The sequence below is a fragment of the Prosopis cineraria genome, unplaced genomic scaffold (genome assembly GCF_029017545.1).
Source record: "Prosopis cineraria cultivar Desert tree isolate PC_DT_omini unplaced genomic scaffold, ASM2901754v1 PC13, whole genome shotgun sequence".
Taxonomy (NCBI): domain Eukaryota; kingdom Viridiplantae; phylum Streptophyta; class Magnoliopsida; order Fabales; family Fabaceae; genus Prosopis; species Prosopis cineraria.
The window spans coordinates 30,270,410-30,278,807 of record NW_026555344.1 but is presented as its reverse complement, the minus strand read 5'-3'; the positions used below and the strand labels follow the sequence as shown (position 1 = coordinate 30,278,807).

The 8,398-nt window shown below is 35.8% G+C and overlaps 1 long non-coding RNA gene across 1 annotated transcript; it reads right to left on the bottom strand.

Moving 5' to 3' along the window:
* Window positions 1-1,956: 1,956 nt before the first annotated feature.
* LOC129291414 (uncharacterized) lies at window positions 1,957-3,984 on the bottom strand. Its single transcript, XR_008588675.1, has 3 exons — window positions 3,737-3,984; window positions 3,058-3,127; window positions 1,957-2,084 (listed from the first exon to the last, which is right to left on the bottom strand). It is a non-coding gene; the product is annotated as an uncharacterized LOC129291414 (long non-coding RNA).
* Window positions 3,985-8,398: the final 4,414 nt, after the last annotated feature.

Here is an 8,398-nt window from a genome sequence, read left to right as displayed (position 1 = left end):
AGTTCGGTAGGTTCTTTGCTCAACCTCTTAGCAAAATAAGCAGACACATATGAATGAGTTGATCCAGGATCAATTAATGCATAAGCTTGGTTCGAACACACAGTTATAATACCTGTAACAACAGCATTTGAAGCTTTAGCATCCTGTCTTGTCATGGCATAAACTCTCGCCTGCCTTTGTCCTAAGGAAGATTGTCCTCGCTGACCATTTCCCCTTCCAAATTTACCCATGTTAGCTGAAGTAGAAGCAGTTCTAGCAGGTGGGATTGATGAGGAAGTAGGGCGAGGAGAAGGTTGAATTGATCCGTGGCTTGACACAGACTGTAGATAGGGACAATTTCTTCTCAAATGGCCCGTCTGTCCACACTCAAAACATGCACCAGACACTCTATAGCACGGTCCTGAATGATATTTTCCACAACTATTACAAGGGACTCTAACATAACCCGATTGATTCGGCACTGACTGGGCTCGAGGTCTCACATTACCAGAATTTGGTCTCACAACAGGAGTGCTCACTGATGGTGAACCAAATGATCTAGGCTTAGATTGTGAGGCACGAAAGTGAGATTGATTTGAAAATTGATGACTCTTGGAAGAAGAACCGAGGGATTTCTCATCATGCTCCCTCTTGCGTTTCTTAGAAATTGCTTCCTCTGCCTTATGTCGATTCTCGATCCTCAATGCACTATCAACAATCTCGGCATAGGTGATATCACGACCCAACATAGGCGCTATATTATCATGTATATCTACTGGCAATCCATGCACAAACCTGTTGATTCGTTCTCTTTCAGTTGGGATGATATGTGAGGCAAAAGAAATAATTCAGTAAATTTCTGATCATACTCTGCTATTGACATTCCTTTATTGCACTTTAAAGTTAAAAACTCTTCAACTTTTGCGTCTCTAGTACTCTGAGGCAAATAACGATTCAGAAATGTAGTCTTGAATCCTTCCCAAGTCAAAGAAGGTACTCTCGTCGCATGCAAACCCGGGACTATTTTTGCCCAAGTACTTGCCACTCCCTGAAGCTGAAACACTGCAAACTCGACATACTGAACATCAGGGCATCTCAAGGCCCTACATCTTTTCTCTATTCCTTCAAGAAACTCAATCGGGTCCTCCCGTGCATTAGTTCCCGAAAAAGATGGTGGATTTAACTCATAAATTCAAATTCCGATAACTTAACTGCAGGATTCTCCTCTGTTGTATCATGTGTTGAAGGAACGGTCTGCTCCTCAGATTGAGGACTTACTTGTTCACTTCTAGAAGGAATATCTTGTAGATGCCTAAGGGTTCGACCACCCCTAGCCCTAATCCTACTCTGACGCCGTCCTCTACCTCTCAAGGGCATATCATCTGTCGGAGAAATTCTGCCAGAGGCTCTACTGTTAGTGGAGCTCCTGGTAGATACTCGACGTCTGGGTGGCATATTTCACTATATAAAAAAACAAAAGAAATATTTAATTCAAAATACAATTCCTTTGTATAACAAAAAGTCAATAACAAAACAAACAACGTCGTCCAAAAACTTCCTATAGAACTCCCAATGATGTTTCAATTATAATATATGCCCGGGTTCATAATGATAATTGAAACCTCACTGGCAAGTTCTTGCTCCACATAGTTATACATGTAAAAACCTTGGCTCTGATACCAAAACTGTCACGCCCCAAAATAGAGGGTGACCGGCACGGGTACGAACCATTCTCACATTCCCGTAAGCCTCCAAATGAACATTGATTTCATGTCATTCATTTTTTTTTTAAAATGTTGACATATTTGCAGAAATTTCGGCAGAACCTCCCCTGTAACTAGGATCTCCCGAAAATTCTACAACAAAATTTTTACAACTAACAGTATAAGTCAGGAGCATAGCTCCTTCCAGCCAGCAACCAATGTACAGGCAAAAATAAGATTCATCAACAACCTATGTGAAGCATCTACTCTTTCTTTCGATTCAAAAAGACATACAATTCATATATTTACATTAAAGTGGTAATACCAATCAAAAGGATCCACCCACTGTAGCTAGTTGCCCCTTTTTGAGGTCGTTGGTGGAATCGGCGTCAGCTAACCAATCTGAGGCCAAATAAATTTTTTCCAGTGAATAGCATTCCCATGATAAAATTTTTAAAATTTAACTTGACAATCTCTATTAATGGTGTCAAGAAATTGAAAGTAATTTCACCAAAATTTATAAGCATGTAAGTCATAATCATTTTTGTAAAATAAGAATGAAGTGAAAACAATTTATGTTATCGTGCTAAAAGAAGTTAATCTGCTCTCATAAAACTCAAAACAACACCAATTATTTATCAAAATCAGGTAAATTTTGAAAATGCATATTAATTAACATTCAAATTTCTGAGAACTCAGCAGAACAAGTTACAAACGTGAACACACAGTTCACGAGGGTAAAAACCAAACGCGGCTTATGCCACGAAAACAAACGTGGACACATCAATCCACGAGGGTAAGTAACCAAACGCAGCCGAAGCTACGAAACAAACGTGGACACACAGCCCACGAGGGTAAGTAACCAAACGCGGCTCAGGCCACGAAATCAAACGCGGGTACGAAGCCCACGAATACCAAACGTGAGAATAAAACTCACGAAACAAACTAGCTAGTATTTAACCACAGCGCGCTACGGGCTAACGAAACTGCCGTTAGCAGCAGTGTTCTGTTTCGAGTTCTCTTAGAAATCCCGTTTCAAACATGCGAGGGAAATAATCATTTTTGAGTTCAAACTTTCATTATCAAGATCAAACTCGCATGAATTACTTCAAATATATGAAACTTGCCAAATCGATACATCATAATGAATGTACAAACTTGTACTAATCATGTAACCAAGAAATTTTCAAAATTCAATAAGCAAATGTGCTTTCATCAATATTAGAAATATATTTCTTGAGAAAATGCACAAATTATAATGTAACTGTCTTTCATCGTTGTTTCAAAATTTCTAAAACTAACATAATTAATAAAAATGAAATATTTCAATAAAAAGGTTTTTAATAAATAATTATAAGGAATGCTATTCACTTACCTGTTGAAGTTCTAACTCCCGAAAGTATTCTTCTTTTAAGTCTTTTCAGGGTCTTGTTCTTCCACACACCCTATAAAATATAAAATATAAATATATAAAATTTTAATTTATAACACAACCTTCACTAACCACCATTAAAATCTCAAAACCCAAATTTATAATTAAAGTTAATTCAAGCATTATCATTAATTTCTCTTACTTTCTTCATAAAACTTTAACCATGCCATAATATTTCCATGGAATAGGAGTTTTCTCCCAATCTTTGTATCATTTACCTTAGTGCATTACTTCTACCTCCTCACCTCCTCAATCCTAAGCCTTTAACCATTCACCAAAAATCAAACAAACTCTAAATATACACATGATTGTGTGCAAGCCCATAATTAAATTCCTTTACAAAGCTACAAGAGAATTTCTAAACCAATAATTCCCATCAACAATTAGAGGTCAAATTTTTTTTTATCTCCTCATATAAGCCCTTCAATGACATCTTATAGGTACCAATCATATATCCAAGTTTGTCTCTTTCGATTTCAGTCCAGATATATATATATATATATATACATTTTTCGGTCAAGGCAACAACAGAACACCCACCAAATTTTTTTATAATTTTAGTCCTCAAACAGAACTCTCCCTCTCGCATAAATTCAGCAAGAAAAGTCCTTAAATTTCTTACCTTAAACACCAGTAATGGCAGAGGCAGCAAAGAAGATAGAATCTACAGCAAAACAGGGGAGAAAAACGGAACTCTCCAGCTGATGCAAGAAACAGAGGGAGACGCAGCACCGTTCGGAAGAAAAGAAAACCAGAGTCAGCGTCGCCTCAGCCTAAACCAGCAGCACCCATTTCAACGACTTAACATGGTGGAACGCTGAGCTCGTACAAGGGAGAATGACGTAGAAACAGGGAAAATCCTAACCGAAATGGAAGGACCAGCCACGAGCACACCAGCGACGATGAGCTACGCGAACGCAGCTCCAGCTACGGTGGAAGGGAAGAAAGCAGTGACCACGAAAGGCTAAGCAAGATTCGTCCAATCTCAGATCTCTCTCTTTCTTCTTTTTTTTTGATCTCCAGCGACAAAGGCGAGAGACGCACCCACAGTCACCGGCCAACGAACACAGAGGGAAAAGGAACGATGAAACTCTCTCTCTCTCACGGAGCTTCTGCTCTGGAATGACCGAGAAAGAAGAAGGAAGAGTTAAAAATATCAGATGAAGCTAAGGGCAGTTTGGTAATTTCGCACGGCCAGCAAAAAAGAAAATTTTAACTCTGCTTTTGGTCTCTTCCAGATTCGAACTTGGGACCTTATATATGAAAGGTTGCTCAGCTGCCACTAGACCAAGTCTCTAACTTGTTATATTTATCCCAAAATTAATATAAACACACTTTAAGTAAGTTATCCTATATATATTTATTTATTTAGTTTAAATTTTTGTTGGGGTCATTACAATTGATTCTTGAGAACATTTGCATGTAGTAGTGGAGAGGTAGAGGATTACAAGCTTATAGTAGGGCATTTTTGCTAAAGATTTTGAGTGAAATTGTTAAACCCTAAACACTTGAGTGCTTAAATGCATACACTATCTTTGTGAGGCTTTCTCTATAAAATTGCATCTTTTTAATGGTTTACTCGTGGTTAATGAGGTATTCCAACTAGAGAAACAACATATCTTATTTTGTAAAATCTTTCCTTGGCTTTTAACTTGGTTACCCTTGACAAGTTGTTTTATTTTACTTTGTTCTTGTTTTAGTATTTGAGAGAGTTTGTTTTTGGTTTTGAATTTTTCTAGGAGTGTAAAAGGCAAGTTGATAGAACACAATTGTTACCCACTTTTATTTGTCAATTAGGACCCTTTTATTAATGACTTATCACCTTCAAGTGCACACATTGCATTAGATTTGTAATTTTGCCAAGTTTCTAGGTTCAGTGCACTAGGGGCATTTTGGTCCAAAAAATGAACTTTTGAGAAAATGTACAAGAAAAATTGAGAAAGTGAATTTTATGTCTAGTTGATGAATGGTGAAATTATATTTTTAAAATTCATTTTAGTTTGGGAGTAATTAAATAAAAAAGTCAACACTTTCTTAAGTCTCTTAATTTGTCCTAGTTTTTGGTTTGCCTTTGTGTGAAAATTTTTATATAATTTTGTGCAGCCTGAAACTTGGTTAATTTAATAAATTCTCCCTTCTAATTATGAATTTAATTCTGGACATGAATTAGATTTTATTATATCATATGCTATTTAATTGATTTATGTGATTTATGTGACATAGGTGGCATGTGACTTGTGCATCAATTGGACAATTGAGGTCAACACTCCTTGAGGTCAATGGCTGATGGTTTGCACGTGAATTATGATTATTTTGAGGGATTAATCAGCTAAAATGATGTGGATGACACATGGAAAATTAGGCACACATTGGAATCATCTACAAACCAATAGGAAGTTGCCACCTTGCAAGTGTGACAAGGCTCCCATTTACATTTTAATTTCTTTTTGCTTATTTTTAATTAAGCTTCAGCTGATGGGAGACACCAAGGAGCACACCATTTTAAGCCCAAATGAGATCCAACACATATCTCATTCATCTTCCACATTCTCTCTCTCTTGTTCATAGTGTTCTTCATTTTCTCTCTTTTGTTCTTCATTTTCCAGCACCCTAACCTCCATTTTCAGCCACCAAACCTCCACAAAACTCATACCATTCTTCTCCTCTCTTCATTTTCATTTCATCCATCCCTTCCATTTTCACAAGGATTGAAGCTCATTTCCATCATTCAAGAGCTATGGAATTTGGCCTTCACAAGCAATCACTAGGGTTCTTGAAGATGAAGATTGGCTAAGTTTCTTTGTGGAATCCTAGAGAGATGAAGATGGAGGATGAGTCTTAAGCTTCAAATTGGCTAAGGTCTTTTGTTTCCTATCCTCTTCTCTTTTTACTAGATGGTTAGATTCTTAATCTAGGGTTTAATCATCTTAGCTTATAAATTCTAATTTGAATTTGATGTTGATGTAAAGAGAGAGGATTGTTTCATTTAATTTCTTCCTTGGACAGCCATGACTGAATTTTGCCACTCTTTGTTTGACACATAATCTTGTGTTTTTCAATTAGTGAATATCTTGTGTTAATATTGCATAATCTTGTGGTGTTAATGCTTGTGTTGTTGAGTAGCTTGACATAATCTTGTGGTTGCTCAATTTATTGTGTTTCACCATGGCTGTTGAGAGAGGATTTTGAGTGAATCACTTGGCTAATGTCTTCACTAATTGGTTAATTGAACTAGGGACTTTAATCTAAGACCTAGGGAGGTTAGCTAATTAGGTTAATTGGCTTAGGATAATTTTCTTAAGTCATGACAGCTTTAGTCAGAGGAAAGGGAAGCTAAACTTAGCCTAATCATGAGAAGATAATGAGTCCAAAATCAACTAATCTCTAGGGTTCCATTATTGTGAAAAGGGAAGTTCATTTCACTCACTTTCACTAGCATTTTAATTACTTGCACATTAGGTAATTAGTTTAGATAATTAGCTAGGTAACTAAATTCCTACAAATTTTGGTTGATTTATTTCACTAGATAACTTTCATTAGACTTAAAACCATTCCTTGGGAGATGACCTAGGGTTGGCCCTATATTGCATTAGGGTTAGCTTTAGTGTAATTTTGAGGATAAGCGACTAATTTCCTATCACAAGTGCAGGGGAATTAATAAGTCACATTTACTACACACTTTTCCTGAGATTATTGACCAAAAATCATGTTATATTTGCCCAAATTACATACTTATTGCATTGATTGTGAAAATTGCCTAAGTGTAAGATTTTGTGCATTAAGGGCATTTTGGTCATAAAAATGAATTTTTGAGAAAATGTTTGACAAAATTTGTCAAGATGCTTTTTCTAGTCCAGAAGATCAATAATCTCATTAGATTTCTCAAACTCATTTTAGATTAAGAGTAATTAATTTCACAAGTTGATAATTTTGGAAAGTCAAGGTTTCAAGTGAACTTGTTTTCTTACACTTGGCCTAGGTCATTTTTGTGCATGTATGGGCTCACAATTTTTAGGCTATTTGACAAGCCCTAAAGCCTCTTTTATGATATCATAATTATTTTATTATTTAATTGCATTATGACACATATTTGGAAATTAATTTTAATTGAAAATGCAATTATTATCTATATGCTTTGAACTTTAATTTTGTGTGTCACATTTATTTGTGTAAATTTGTATCCCTTGGATTTGGCACATGGGGACCATTGATTGGAATACTTGATGAGTCAAAAGGCAAACACTTGAGTTTTTGAGTGAAAGTACAAGCCTTATATGGTCTTGCACACATTGAACCACACTTTAATTCCACTTACTGCCTCTCTTAATTTTCCATTTTCTTTAGCTTTATTTAATTCAATTTTTAGACCATTTTTATCTGAATTTTCATCTATTTTTACCATGGTAAAGAATAAGATTACCTTAGGACATTTTTCACCTGTTACTAAACACTAGATTTGGGTCTTTTCACCCTAGACTTGAATCAAACTATCCTAATTTCATTTTGAGCATTCATTCCACCTCTATTTAGCATTTTTCAACCTCTACCCTTCTCCATTCTCTCACCACTATTCTTCATGTTCTTCTTCATCTCCATCTCACCTTCTCTCCTTCATATCCCATGATCCAACCATCAAAATTCTAATCTGACTCCACCTTTCTTTTTCTTCCACCCCACTCTTCAAACCCTAAGCTTTATTTTCTTCAAGGTGTTCATGAGTATGATTCAGTCATGGTGGAAGGATATTGCTAAAGTGAGTTCCAAGATGACTAGAGGTGAAATCTAAAAGGAGTGATAGGAGGGAAGGATGCTAGAGGAGTCTTAAATGTCTCAAGGAAGGATGAATGTCATGACTACTATCCATTAAACCTAGGTTGATGTATAATATTGTTCTTAAAATTAAGAACATTATTATATCTTATTTTTATTGACCAAAATTGGTATTTAACTTGATGGTTTATTGTTTTTCCACTTGATTCTCCTTTGTGTAATTGCTGAAAATTTTCTCCAATACATTGTAATTCATATAAATATATGTTTTATGTGTGTACCATAGGCTGGGCTACACTTAAGGGAAACTAAGGTAGATTTTGATCACTTTGCACTTAGTTAAGAAATTGATTAGAGACTTATACAAAATCATGCGAGGACTGGTTAATTGAATTGGTTAGGAAGGCACTCTTATACAAAATTATGTAAGGGGTTTAATTTAGATCAAGAGAGTGAAAATTAATCTAAGCCTAATTAAAATGAATAGACAAGGATTCTAGTATCCCATAACTCC